The sequence below is a fragment of the Lissotriton vulgaris genome, chromosome 2_1 (genome assembly GCF_964263255.1).
Source record: "Lissotriton vulgaris chromosome 2_1, aLisVul1.2, whole genome shotgun sequence".
Taxonomy (NCBI): Eukaryota; Metazoa; Chordata; class Amphibia; order Caudata; family Salamandridae; genus Lissotriton; species Lissotriton vulgaris.
In genome coordinates this window covers 837,428,111-837,440,625 of record NC_141687.1, presented here as the reverse complement: position 1 = coordinate 837,440,625, position 12,515 = coordinate 837,428,111, and the positions used below count along the sequence as shown (strand labels likewise).

The following is a 12,515-nucleotide window of genomic DNA, read 5'->3' as shown; positions in this document are numbered from 1 at the left end:
TCAGTCAATCTCTCTCTCGCTCTCTCGGTCAGTAGGTCTCACTCAGTCAGTAGGTCTCAATCAGTCAGTCAGTCTCTCTCTCAGTCAATCTCTCCCTTTCTGTCAGTCAGTCTCTCCCTTTCTGTCAGCCAGTCCCTCAGCCAGTCTCTCTCTCTCTGTCAGTTTCTCTTAGTCAGTCAGTCTCTTTCTCTCAATCAGCCAGTCTCTCTCTCTGTCAGTCTCTCTCTCTCTCTATGTCAGTCAGTCTCTCTCTGTCAGTCTCTCCCTCTGTTAGTCAGTCTCTCTCTCTCTCTGTCAGTCTCTCTCTGTCAGTCTCTCTCTCTCTCTCTCTTATTCTTTCTCTCTCTGTCAGTCAGTCAGTCTCACTCTCTGTCAGTGTCTCAGTCTCTCTCTCTCTCTTTCAGTCTCTCTCTCTCTCTCTTAGTCTCTCTCTCTCTCAGTCAGTCAGTCTCTCTCACTCAGTCAGTCTCTCTCTCTCTCTGTCAGTCTCTCTCTTAGTCAGTCAGTCTCTGTATGACCCATTCTTCAGGCTGGACTCGTTCATGCTCCACACCATAGCCCGTGCGAGGCCTTCTAATGATAAGTTAACCTCTGACCTCACAGATTCACTACGACCCCGGGGAGGTAACAGAAACTCCAAAGTAGCACCCCCCCATCTCCAGAGTTCATGAGACATAAATGTAGCGAAGACCTGCAGAACTCCCTAGTGTAGAAAAAGCCCTATTTCTTAAGATCCCTGACTCCTTATCCACAAAACCTTACTTCGGGCCCTGAGAAACATGGAGGCCTAAAACATCAGGTGAGTATGGCGAGACTACAGTATAGACGAGCCATCGTAGAGGCGAAAAGGGCATGGGAAGAATTACATTGGGCTAGCCTAAAGTTAGCTAGCCAGTCTAAGAACGGAGAGGTTTTTTGGGCCCTGGTAAGAAGAACCAATGGCCGTGACCCAGACCAAAGCCCTAAACATATTACTGATGGGGAGTGGTTTGATCACTTCAGGAGACTCTATGCAGGAGATGAGATCTTGGAGAGATGTGGGTCCCCGAGTTGCCTCATGGTATCTATTCCGCCCCCTTGGGTTCCTTTGACCCCATAGGGGAAAATGAGGTGGTGGCGGCTATAAACAAAATTGTTACAGCTAAGGCCCCGGGACAAGATGGTATACCGGGTGACTTACTTAGAGCAAACGCCGAGCAATGGGCCACCTATTTTGTATTTTTGAATAATGCTGTGCTTGAAGGATCTCCAGTCCCAGACTCTTGGAAGGGAGCTGAAGTGATTCCTATTTACAAGAAGGGGCCCAGGGGGGACCCTGCCAATTACCGCCCAATAAGCCTTATCGACGCTGGTCCGAAGGTGGTTGGCAGGGTCCTCCTGGAGAGGATCCTCTGCTGGGCCGAGGAGAATAATATTATTTCGCAATTCCAGGCAGGTTTAGGGCATACACAAGCACAATAGACCAGGCTTTCAGGCTGGTACTTCTACACTGGAAGGTGGTAACCATTGGAAAAAGGCGGTCTTTATCTAGCATTTATTGACCTGAAGACCGCCTTTGACCTGGTTCCCCGAGACCGCTATTGTCGGTTTTGCAGGAAATGGAGTTTCCTCGCCCATCTTGAACCTCCTGGTCCGCATGCATGATGGAAACTATGCCCGTATTAGATGGGGCACTCAGGAACAAAAAACAGATAAAATTCCCGTGAACAGAGGTGTCCGCCAGGGATGCGTATTGGCGCTAACCCTGTTCACGTTGTTTGTGAACGGGGTTGTTTCCTTTTTTTCAGAAATTAATGCCGATGCTCCCGTTTTGGCAGGTGTCAAAGTCCCCGCATTAATTTTTGCGGACAACACGCTGCTGGTATCGAAAACCCCAGCGGGACAACAGAAGTTATTAGATCAGTTCTGCCTCTTTTGCAAGGTGAGGGGTTTAGTAATAAATACTTCGAAAATGAAGCTCCTCTATTTTAACCCTAGTAGGTCGTCTAAATCCACCCTTGTACTTGATGGTGTACCTCTAGAGCGTGTGAAAGTTTTTGATTACTTGGGGATTAGAATTTCAGACAACCTGAAATGTCAGCCGCACATCGAAAAAATGGCCTTAAGCCATAAACGGGTTGTGGGTGTGATAGGGAGGGAACACCGTCCCTCAACCACCAGGCCCATTGCCCCAGCTCTGGAGATCTACGTTGCAAAGGCTGTGGGCTGTGCATTATATGGAGCCAAACTCTGGGGCTTTGGTAACGTAGACATCCTTGTCACTGCAGAAAACACGTTCTTTAGAGAGCTTGTTTCGCTTCCCAGGAGGACCCACACTAAGCCACTTGAGCGACTTGGGTCGCCGCTCAATTAAGGATTTAATTACTTTGCGTCCCCTCCTTTATTGGGCACGACTAAGGCGCACCCCCAAGCTATCTAGATACGCCGACGGCCTTAGAGAAGTGATGAACCTCCAGGGATCCTATAAGATTGGTTCGCTAGCAAATGTAAAAAGGCTCCTTTTGGCCACTGGTCTTAAATCTTCATGGGAGTCAGGGATCCCGCTGTCTAAAGGAGAAACTAAGAGAGTATTTTGGGCTTGGATCGATAACCAGGAGCATAGAGATCCCAATCTAGGTAGACAGACTGACGAGTTTCGCCAACATAAGCTGGTGCCTCGCTTTGAGCTCCACTCTCTCTCTCTCCACTCTCTCTGTCAGTCTCTCTCGCTCTCTCTTAGTCTCTCTCTCAATCAGTCTCTCTCTGTGTCGGTCAGTCTCTCTCTCTCTCTCTCTCTCTCTTTCTCTCTCTCTCTCTCTCTCTCTCACTCTGTTAGTGTCTCAGTCTCTTTCTCAGTCAGTCTCTCTCGGTCAGTCTCTCAGTCAGTCAGTCTCTCTCAGTCAGTCTCTCTCTCACTCTCTCTCTCTCAGTCAGCCTCTCTATCGGTCAGTCCCTCTCTCTGTCAGTCTCACTCTGTCTCTCTCTCTTAGTCAGTCAGTCTTCCAGACAGTCTCTCTCTCTCTCTCTCTCTCTCTCTCTCTCTCTCTCTCTCCCTCTATCAGTTTCTCTCAGTCAGTCATTCTCTCTCTATCGAAGACAGCCAGTCTCTCCTAGTCAGTCTCTCTCTCTCTCTCAGTCAGTGACTCTCTCTGTCAGCCGCTCTCTCTGTCAGTCAGTCTCTCTCTCTGTCAGTCAGTCAGTCAGTCTCTCTCTGTCAGTCTCTCGCTCTCTCAGTCATTCTCTCTGTCAGTCAGTCTCTCTCTGTCGGTCCGTCAGTCTCTCTTTCTCTCAGTCAGTGACTCTCTCTGTCAGCCGCTCTCTCTGTCAGTCAGTCTCTCTCTCTGTCAGTCAGTCAGTCTCTCTCTGTCAGTCTCTCGCTCTCTCAGTCATTCTCTCTGTCAGTCAGTCTCTCTCTGTCGGTCCGTCATTCTCTCTTTCTCCGTCAGTCTCTCTCTCTTAGTTTCTCTCTCTCCCAGTCAGCCAGTGTCTCTCAGTCAGTCATTCTCTCTCTAACTCAGTCAGTCAGTCAGTCTCTCTCTCTGTCAGTCGGTCTCTGACAGTCAGTCAGTCGCTCTCAGTCAGCCAGTCTCTCTCTCTCTCTCTTTCAGTCTCTCTCTGTCAGTCTTTCTCTCAGTCAGTCTCTCCCAGTCAGTCAGTCTCTCTCACAGTCAATCAGTCTCTCTTTCTCAGTCAGTCAGTCTCTGCCTCTCTCTGTCAGTCTCTCTCTCTCAGTCAGTCAGTCAGTCTCTCAGCCAGTCAGTTTCTCTCTACCTCAGTCAGTTCGTCAGTCTCTATCAGTCAGTCACTCTTTCTGTCAGTCAGTCTCACTCTCTCTCAGTCAGCCAGTCTCTCTCTCTCTCACAGTCAGTCTCTCAGCCAGTCAGTCTCTCAGTCAGTCAGTATTTAGTCTCTGAGTCAGTCAGGCCGTCTATCTGCTCTCTCTCCACTATCTCCCTCCCTCTCTTTCTCTTCACTCTCTCTCTCTACTCTGTCCACTCTATCTCCATTGTTTCACTCTCTCTCCACTGTCTCTCTCCACTCTCTCTCAACTTTCACTCCACTCTCTCCACTCTCTATCCACTCTCTCTCCACTGTCTCTCTTTCCACTTTCTCTCCCCAACCTCTCCACTCTCTCTCTCTCCACTCTCTCTCCACTGGCTCTCTCTCCACTCGTTCTCTCTCTCCACTGTCTCTCTCCACTCTCTCTCTCTCTCTCTACTCTGTCTCCACTCTCGATCTCTCCACTCTCTCTCCACTGTCTCCCTCCACTCTCTCTCTCTACTTTCTCTCTCTCCACTCTAACTTGTTACAATGTTTCTCTTCAGTCCTGGGTCAGCAGGAGCTCAGAGCAGGCTGCAGACTGCAGCTGCCTGAGAGAAATCCACTCACAGCTCTCTACCGATGAGCTGAGGGGGCCCCCCTTCATGTACTGAAGACTGCCCCCCCCCCCCGCACCACGGGGGCTGCGGGGGTGTTTGTTACGCCCCTGGGAACACATGCACACACCCGCCCTTGGCCAAAGACGGGAGGATGGTTAAGAGCCTCCATTGCCACCTTGTGAATGAGCAATGCAGGGGCGAACATGGAGAGAGGACATGCAGTTTGGAGGATAACATCTCTCAATGGTTGGACATGGCAAGTAGAGGGCAACTAATACTTCCCCACCATTGGATAAAATGGGAAGTGAAGACCACTCAATGACCCCCCTTCCCCCCTCCTGCACAAACTTTTAAGTGGGGAAGTTGCTTGGTTTAGTGCAAAACAGGCCAGTAGTTATTAGAAAAATGTATCAGTGTGCTTGAAAGAATTAAATTATAGAGATACATGGACTAGTGTTTGCAATCTGTAATCAAACTTTTTTTTCAAGGACAGTTTGCAAATTCAAATTTAATAAATATTAAATAGGCCAAACATCATAGTTTTTTGGTCCATAAACTCAGAAACGAGTTTGCAGACCTGAGGTCTTTTATTGGCTGGCCGCAAAAGAGAATGTTCTGGCGCTGCATTTACAGAATGAAGGAAACTTTCAAAGGCCCGGAAAATAAATAAAATAGAATATAAAGGAGAAATGGGTTTTTCCAAAAGGGAAGAGGGTGGAACCAAAGGATTCATCTCCAAATTCTAAAAATAAAAAGTTTTTTATCATGCAGGGTCCACAAAATCATTCCAGAGTTTGCAAACCCAGTCATACGCCAACAACCATGCCAAGGTTCTGAAGTTCACGAACACCCGATACTGGATCTGTGGACTCGGTTTTTTGTCGACCCACCCAGAGTCTTTTTCTCTTGTTGCGGACTCTGTACTGGGGTTCATGAACTATAAAACGTGTAGACGCATGGGCACCCTACTTTAATTTGCAGGCTCTGTTGCAGGTTCACAAACTATAAATTTAGGGGCTAATATATGGGTAATTTGTATAGGGCACCAAAGTGAAAGGGCAGGAATGCGCCTTAATGAAATACGACGCATTCCTGTCCCTTCCCACCTGCGCTGGGTCACAATTTTCTGCCTAGCGCCAATGCAGGCACACTTGCACCATGGTGCAATGCGTTGCATGCAGGATTGATTTTGTGTAGGAAGGGGCACCTTCCTGCACAAATCAACCCAGAGAGGCATTTTCTTCTTTCCATGTATGCTGCAGAATGAGGAGAAATTTAAAATGTTCTCCTCGCTATGCTTGCTCTAGGGAGGCATAAGGTTTAGGCGCTGCCCTAGGTTTACATGATTGAGTAAATCCTGGCAGCATTGAAATCTATGGATTTTGCTTGGGAACACTCACTGCAACGCCCATGGAACGCCTGACTCTCTGGCGCTGTGTAAGGCAAGGCAGTGACTTGCTCTGCTCTGTCTTACTCCATATCTATGAGGCCATGAAAAACCATCGAAGGTGGCTCGGCATGGCCGCATAGATATGGTTGAGAGGTTTGTGCCACCGAAGAGGCAGAAAAAGTAACTCTCCGGCGGTGCAAGCCTTTCATAAATAAGCCCTTAAGTCTACTGTTAAATTTGTGAACTATGAAACTCCCCTTCCGTAGTTTGAGAACAACACTCATGATATAGTTGTGCTGTAAATCTGCAGGATTCATTTAAAGTCTGCAAACTACGACATATTCGACCACCGTTTAAAATATAAAATAAAATGCATTACGTGCTCACAATGTTGTTTTAGGAGTAGACCGGTGTAAGATTGTGCTTTAAGGGGTGCATTTATAGTGAGCTCAAAATGTTCAGAATTTTCAGACTCAAGCCCCAGTTATGAACTTGGTACACTTGGCAACAAGGACCGGACTACCTTTAAAGTTATGCAGACTGGTACACCGGATTTTTGATAACTTGAAGAGCATTCTGGGGTTTTCATTGGCTGAAGTGTCATATATCCTTCCACCACGTCAAGAAGTATCTGTTGGAGAAGGGAAAAAGGACCAGTTTTAGAGGAGCAATTTCATTCTGCTTTCTGGAGAAGTGACTGCAGGACTGTGGCCCCCATCGGAAGCGAAGAGGATGAGGTTTGACAGGCAGAATCAACTCTCTTTACTTTGCTATAGCACTTGTAATAAATGTGTGGTTCTTACGTTGTGGTCAAGGGACCTCAGGGACCCCTGGGGCTCCATGACGCCTGCTCAATGGGTCCATGACTGCTTTAAGAGAATAACAAAGTATATATAAAGAAACAAAATGAAAAATGGAACATTATAAAACATTCTCTAAACGTGAAGAAAATTGAAACATGAGGTTAAAAATTAAGTTGTTATCTCCAGATTGATTTGTGGGAGCAGTGCAAGTGCATCAAACAAAATATAGTATGGAGAATTGGTGGTCTCAATTGAATTTTAAAAAGCTCTAACCCGTTCAAATTTAATTTTGATGTTTTTAGATTGTTTTTTTAATTAAATAAATGATTTCATAATTTGTGTATTTGTTTGATGAATGCCTGCTTCTGTGTATTGGTTTGAGGTTCAAATCATCGACACTGCTTAGGCCAGGGTCCCCAAATTCCTATTTTGACTCAGTGGGGGGCCCACATTGCATTAATGATAAAGTAGACATTCAATGTAGTTAAGATCCACTGTAATAAAGAATAATTGAACATATAAATAATGAGTACTTCAAATACATATTGACTATTGCATCTCCTATGACTTGGAAAACTTCCTCAAGTTCTATCACTGTGCCCTCTCTGTGGACGATGAGTTATAGTTTCTACTTGACTCTTGCAGCACTGCAAGATAATCAACAATGTTAAAACTCTGCTGCCATTTTTAAGTCTTAGCAATTTGTGTAAGCATACCTTTCGGACTCTCCCATCCAATCACAGCGCTGCATAAGCAGTGTCGTGATTGGTCTGAGTGGCGTATTTGGTCATTCAGGCAGTGCCTGGAAGGCTGGGCATTTTCTTCATGGGCTGTGCAACACTGCCCCGTGGAGAACATTGTAAGTGCACATAATGGTTTGGCAGGCCAAAAAGGTATAGCCAAACCATCATGCGCACCTAGAGGAGTGCAAACCACTCCTCGCTTTGCTCTGGCATCACAGAACCTAGTCCCACCCGACTCAGAGTGACGCATAGAAAAAGAAGATGATAATAATGTCCTGTTATTATCATTTTCTTTTATGCACTGCTGGAATTGCAGTGGAGCGACATTCCTCCAGCTTAGTAGAGGAGCTGCCACCATTCACCTCTACTTTTACAAAGAAACAAGGGAACCCAAAGGTATTGGACTTGGGACCTTGGGGGGTAACGTATTACAAAGAACAGTGGTCCCTAGTATTTCAGGGATCTGGGAAATGATAGGCATACACTAAATAGTAAGTATGTCCTTTGTCTAGCCGGACAGGATTTTTATTTTGTGGTATAAACAAATAGCACAAAGATTTTTTTCCACAGTGGGTACGACCCGTAACCCACAAAGGAACAAGACAAAACAAACGGAATTTAGGCAAAAACAAACAAGGCGGTTTGTGTACTTGTATTTCAGTGAACAGACTTAATTATGTTTCAAAACACCATTGCACACATATTTTTTACACTTCAAGTACAAATGGTGTTAGTGTGTCGATGAAGTTTCGATGCCAAAACTTAGATAAATGGCATCATCTTCAGGACAGAAAATAACATCATGTTTGTCTTGAAATCGTATGACATTTTGCCTTTTAAGGACAATTGTCGGGAGTACGGTGACTGTATATTCAGAGGGAGGGAGCGGGATGCTCAAGCTGGTGCCGAAACTGGGTGGAATTCCTCTCGGATCTGAGACCGTGCCGATCGCATCTCATTCGTGGACGGTTGCTCAATGGCAAACCATGGTGTCAGGCGGGCGAGGATCGCCGCCCGCCTGACAAGGCACGGTCTCAGATCCAAGAGGAATTCCACCCAGTTTCGGCACCAGCTTGAGCATTCCCCCCCGAATCATGGAAAGGATAAAGTCTATTGATCCTCTTAACTGCACCCTCATCCCAGCAGACTCTGTGAAATCACTGGGAATCACCCTAGACCCTAACCTTGACATGGTCAAACACATCAAGAACACCACAAGATGTGCTTTCTTGAACTTAAAACTACTGAACAAAATCAAACCCTTCATCCTTCCAGAAGACATTAAGCAAGCCATGCAATCCCTCATGCTATCCAGATTAGACTACGGGAATGCCACCCTCACAGGCACTGCACCTTGCTCCTCTCAGATCAACCCTAAATGCTGCAGCTAGAATGGTGACCGGAGTAAAAAAATTTGAACACATCTCCCCCGCTCTCAAAGAGCTAAATTGGCTCCCCATAGAAATGCGCGCTAACTTCAGAACTGCTTGTCTCACTCACAAAGCTCTGCACACTGGCAAACCCTCCTATCTAGCTGCGAACCTCAAGAAAGCAGGGCAGACAAGAAATCTCAGGAGCACCAGCACTCTTCCACTTATCCCCCCGAAAACCCGCAAACAAAAAACCTTATCTCGCTCTTTCTCTGGAAATGCACCCAAAATTTGGAATGACATCCCAGTACAAATCAGGACTAACCCTTCCACACCTTACTGAAGATCCAATCAGTTGGATAAAAACAAACTCCATCAAGCCCACTCCCCTTGAACTGCACCCTTCCCCCCGTTCGACTATGACTACTACTACAACTCTGCATTCGAATGCTACGTGACATATGCTGTGTTTACTGTTACAATTCTGTGTATACTCAACAGTCACTTGACAAATGCTGTAAAGCGCTCCGATACCTTCGGGTCAAGCCAGCTCTATATAAAACTCAGAAATAAAAAAATAAAAAATAGACATGGTTTTCATAATATTAATTTAAACTTATTGCCTTTGTTGCAATCTTTCATAATAAACAGATCATACCGGAGACATCGGGCATAGCATTTGCCAATGAACTAATCAGGCCTAAAACATTTATTATTAGTCACCATAACCAACTCAGGGCTAGCGTATGGATCTTTCGCACAGAGCGTAAATAAGCCATACATGTCATACAATTACAATTATATACATCATTACATTTGGTGCAACAATATACAACCCCTCCTAAGGGGGATTGACAAGGATTATCAAAGTGCAAATATTCTACACCCAGGGTTTGTCAGAGGGGAACCAAAACCAAAACCCTTTCATACTACAGCAATATGTGATATTCCATGTAAAAAAATTACCTGTCTGCAGGCTTTAACCCCTTAACTGTGGGGCTAATTCCCCCGCTGTGCTGGGGGGAGGGGGGACGCGCGGAGAACCCTGGTGCTCATGACGAGCTGCCACGGTGGCCGTGGGCTCATGGCGAGCTGAGCTCGTCATGACCACGCCCGTTCCAATGGAACGCCCAGCACAGCAGGGGAATTATCCCCGCGTGGGTGCGGCGCAACGGTCATGACGAGCTGAGCTCGTCATGAGCACACGGCCACCGTGGCTCATTATCAGCTGAGCTCATCATGAGCATGGAATTGGTTAACATATTCTTTTCACAATAAATAAGTTAGGCCTACTAACCTTTTTGTAACATTTCTTAAGAACAGATCAATATTGATCATTGGATTGTCACTATAACCAACTCTTGCCTAGTGTATCGGACATAAGGTGTCCTGCACTCTTTTTTAATGGATGCACACATCTTCTGCCCAATCAAAAACCTTTGGAGAGAAAGATCAATATGTGGGCAAAGTCTTAACTGCTTTTTTAGTAGTGCTTCTTATAGCTCTTATTCTGGTGATAGTATAAGGTCAGGCAAAAGCTGCGCAGTCAAGCCAGACCTATAAAAAACAAATTACCAAGGAGTTAAATAGACTTAGTATAAGGAGGCTAACTGAGCATGTTTAAGTAGGTGTCTCCTCTCACAGTGAAAACAGCACTAGAATGAACAAATGAGCATGTTATTGACAGTTAAAATACATGAGAATACCTTTTTTTCAGGGGACCTGTAAAATACACTTGGCTGATAAACACCAACAGCTACAAAAAAAATTACAGGGTAATATAAAAAAAAGTGAAAGATGCCTTTGTCTTTTCAGAACATCAATGGGAATCCAAGGTTAGATTAAGAAACAACATGAACTATTGGGAAGGATGCACCTTTGTTATGGACTGAGGGGGTGCCCTTATGTGTGTCTGTGACGAATGGAGGTAATCTTATACAACATATCATGAATAAGATCACTTTGTAACTGTTCTTATTTCTCTTTTCAGGATGTCAACCATGAAGAGCTGAGACAGACCTTAATCAAGAAATTTGAACGAATGCAAATTGCAATCCCAAACACCGCATAGGAGTTCCAATCATTCAGAAGTACTTTCGGGAGCCCCCACATTTCTAAAGACTTTGAAAGGTTGATGTTGATTGCAATGATCCTGGAATACTTCTCTAATTCCCAACAATATTAGAGTTCCTCTTGTTCATGCAAAACCTTGAGGGATTTCAATTGTGTCAAGAATGTTCAAGTATTTCCTTTGCTTCAGCGTCTTTGCAAATTCCCTTCTTTCGTAAGGACCAAAGACCTCCCTAAATCTGCACGGCTCCCAAAGTAATCTGTGTGATCCTCCAAGAGAGCATTCAATGCTCTCTTAACCCACACTGATCGCCAATAATTATTAATCTTCCTCAGAATACTGAGCAAACTTCAAAAGACCTGAACACATTTTCCTTTCCCAAAAACACTGTGATAATTTCTCTTGTTTGCAAAGCCATCAATGAATAGTTGTTGGCACCAAAGATCTTTAATGATGGCCTCACAAAGGACATCCTTGAAGAAATCCATTAAATCTGAATTCCCTGAAGTACTTTTCTTATTCCTTATTCCCAAAGTCCATGAATCATTCTATATTCCCAAAGACCTTGAATAATTACCATTTAACACAAAGACAAATACATTGTATTCGTTTCCATTGACCTTAAAAGGTTTTCCTCATTCCTAAAAAACTGTTGGATTGCCCTTGATGCTTAAGACTTTAAAAAAACTTCCTACTCAACAAAAACAGATGGAATATTTTTGTTCCCAAAAAATTGAAGGAGTCATCTTGTTCCGAAGACATTTTGGAATGTTTTTGCTACTAAAGGCCTTGAAGGACTCGTTCTGGTTACAAAGGCGGTTATTTGGACCTTATTTCCTCGGATCTTGAAGGAGACATCTTGATCCCAAAAATATTAAAGGATTGCCCCCACTCTTTACCCATGTATCAACCTTTGAGCAACTGGACATGTTGTCTTTCCCCGGAGGAGAAACCCTAAGACGGACATTGCTTTCAGAAAGGCAGTAAGTGAGCCCCGCATCTACTATCTACTTGAACTGAAAAAGGAACTCTTCAGAGTAGATGCAGGAATCCTATGGAATATGTTTTTTGTTATAAAAATGAATTAGGGGTTCAACAATATTTGTTTTTAAAACCAAGTCCTGCATCAGAAGTCTATGTCTCCTTGGTTTCTCTCCATTAAGTCCTGCTTTCTCCTCCAGTTATGGTTCACTCCTGTGTTTTCTTTTCTGAGTCTGTGACTCAGTTTGTCTTATTTATTGCCCACGACGTTCTCTTCCAGGTGAACAGAAAGTTTCAGTGATCAATAAAGAGTGGCTGAAATCCATGTGTCAATGGTCAGTTTTCTAATCCTCAAATGAGTTGTCATTCGCCAGATAGCTCAGGATCAAGTCGTCGATGGGATAGGAAATGCCACCATCCAGGATATAGTATGTTGAATTCAGCTTGGGACATATTCTGAATAAGTTCAATAAATCACATCTCAATGATGGAGAAAAAAAACTTTTCCCATTACCTAGCTTATAAGATGGAATAATTGTATTTCTTTAGATTTCTACTTTTTTGCTTAATCAATCAGGTTTATAACTAGTGTGGTCAGTACATTCCTCGGACACCGAACTCGTTTCCAGTCTTGGGCTTTCCTTTTATAAAATATTGTTATCATGTGCATTAGTTTAATTGAAGCAGATGAAGGCTACATTTCCCAGATGGGCACTAGTTTGTTTTATAAAAGTTATGAAATGATTTTTATTTATTTATGTGTTTTATAGAGTGCAAACTTGACCTGTTAGGGTATCAG

The 12,515-nt window shown here is 44.4% G+C and overlaps 1 protein-coding gene across 1 annotated transcript in view; it reads left to right on the top strand.

Moving 5' to 3' along the window:
* Positions 1 to 12,041, top strand: part of LOC147731253 (twist-related protein 2-like) — a 60,698-nt gene extending 48,657 nt beyond the window's left edge. The window contains exon 2 of the mRNA XM_086956259.1: positions 10,655 to 12,041. The gene's annotated coding sequence lies outside the window, so the exon portion shown is untranslated. The remainder of the gene's footprint in view (positions 1 to 10,654) is intronic.
* Positions 12,042 to 12,515: the final 474 nt, after the last annotated feature.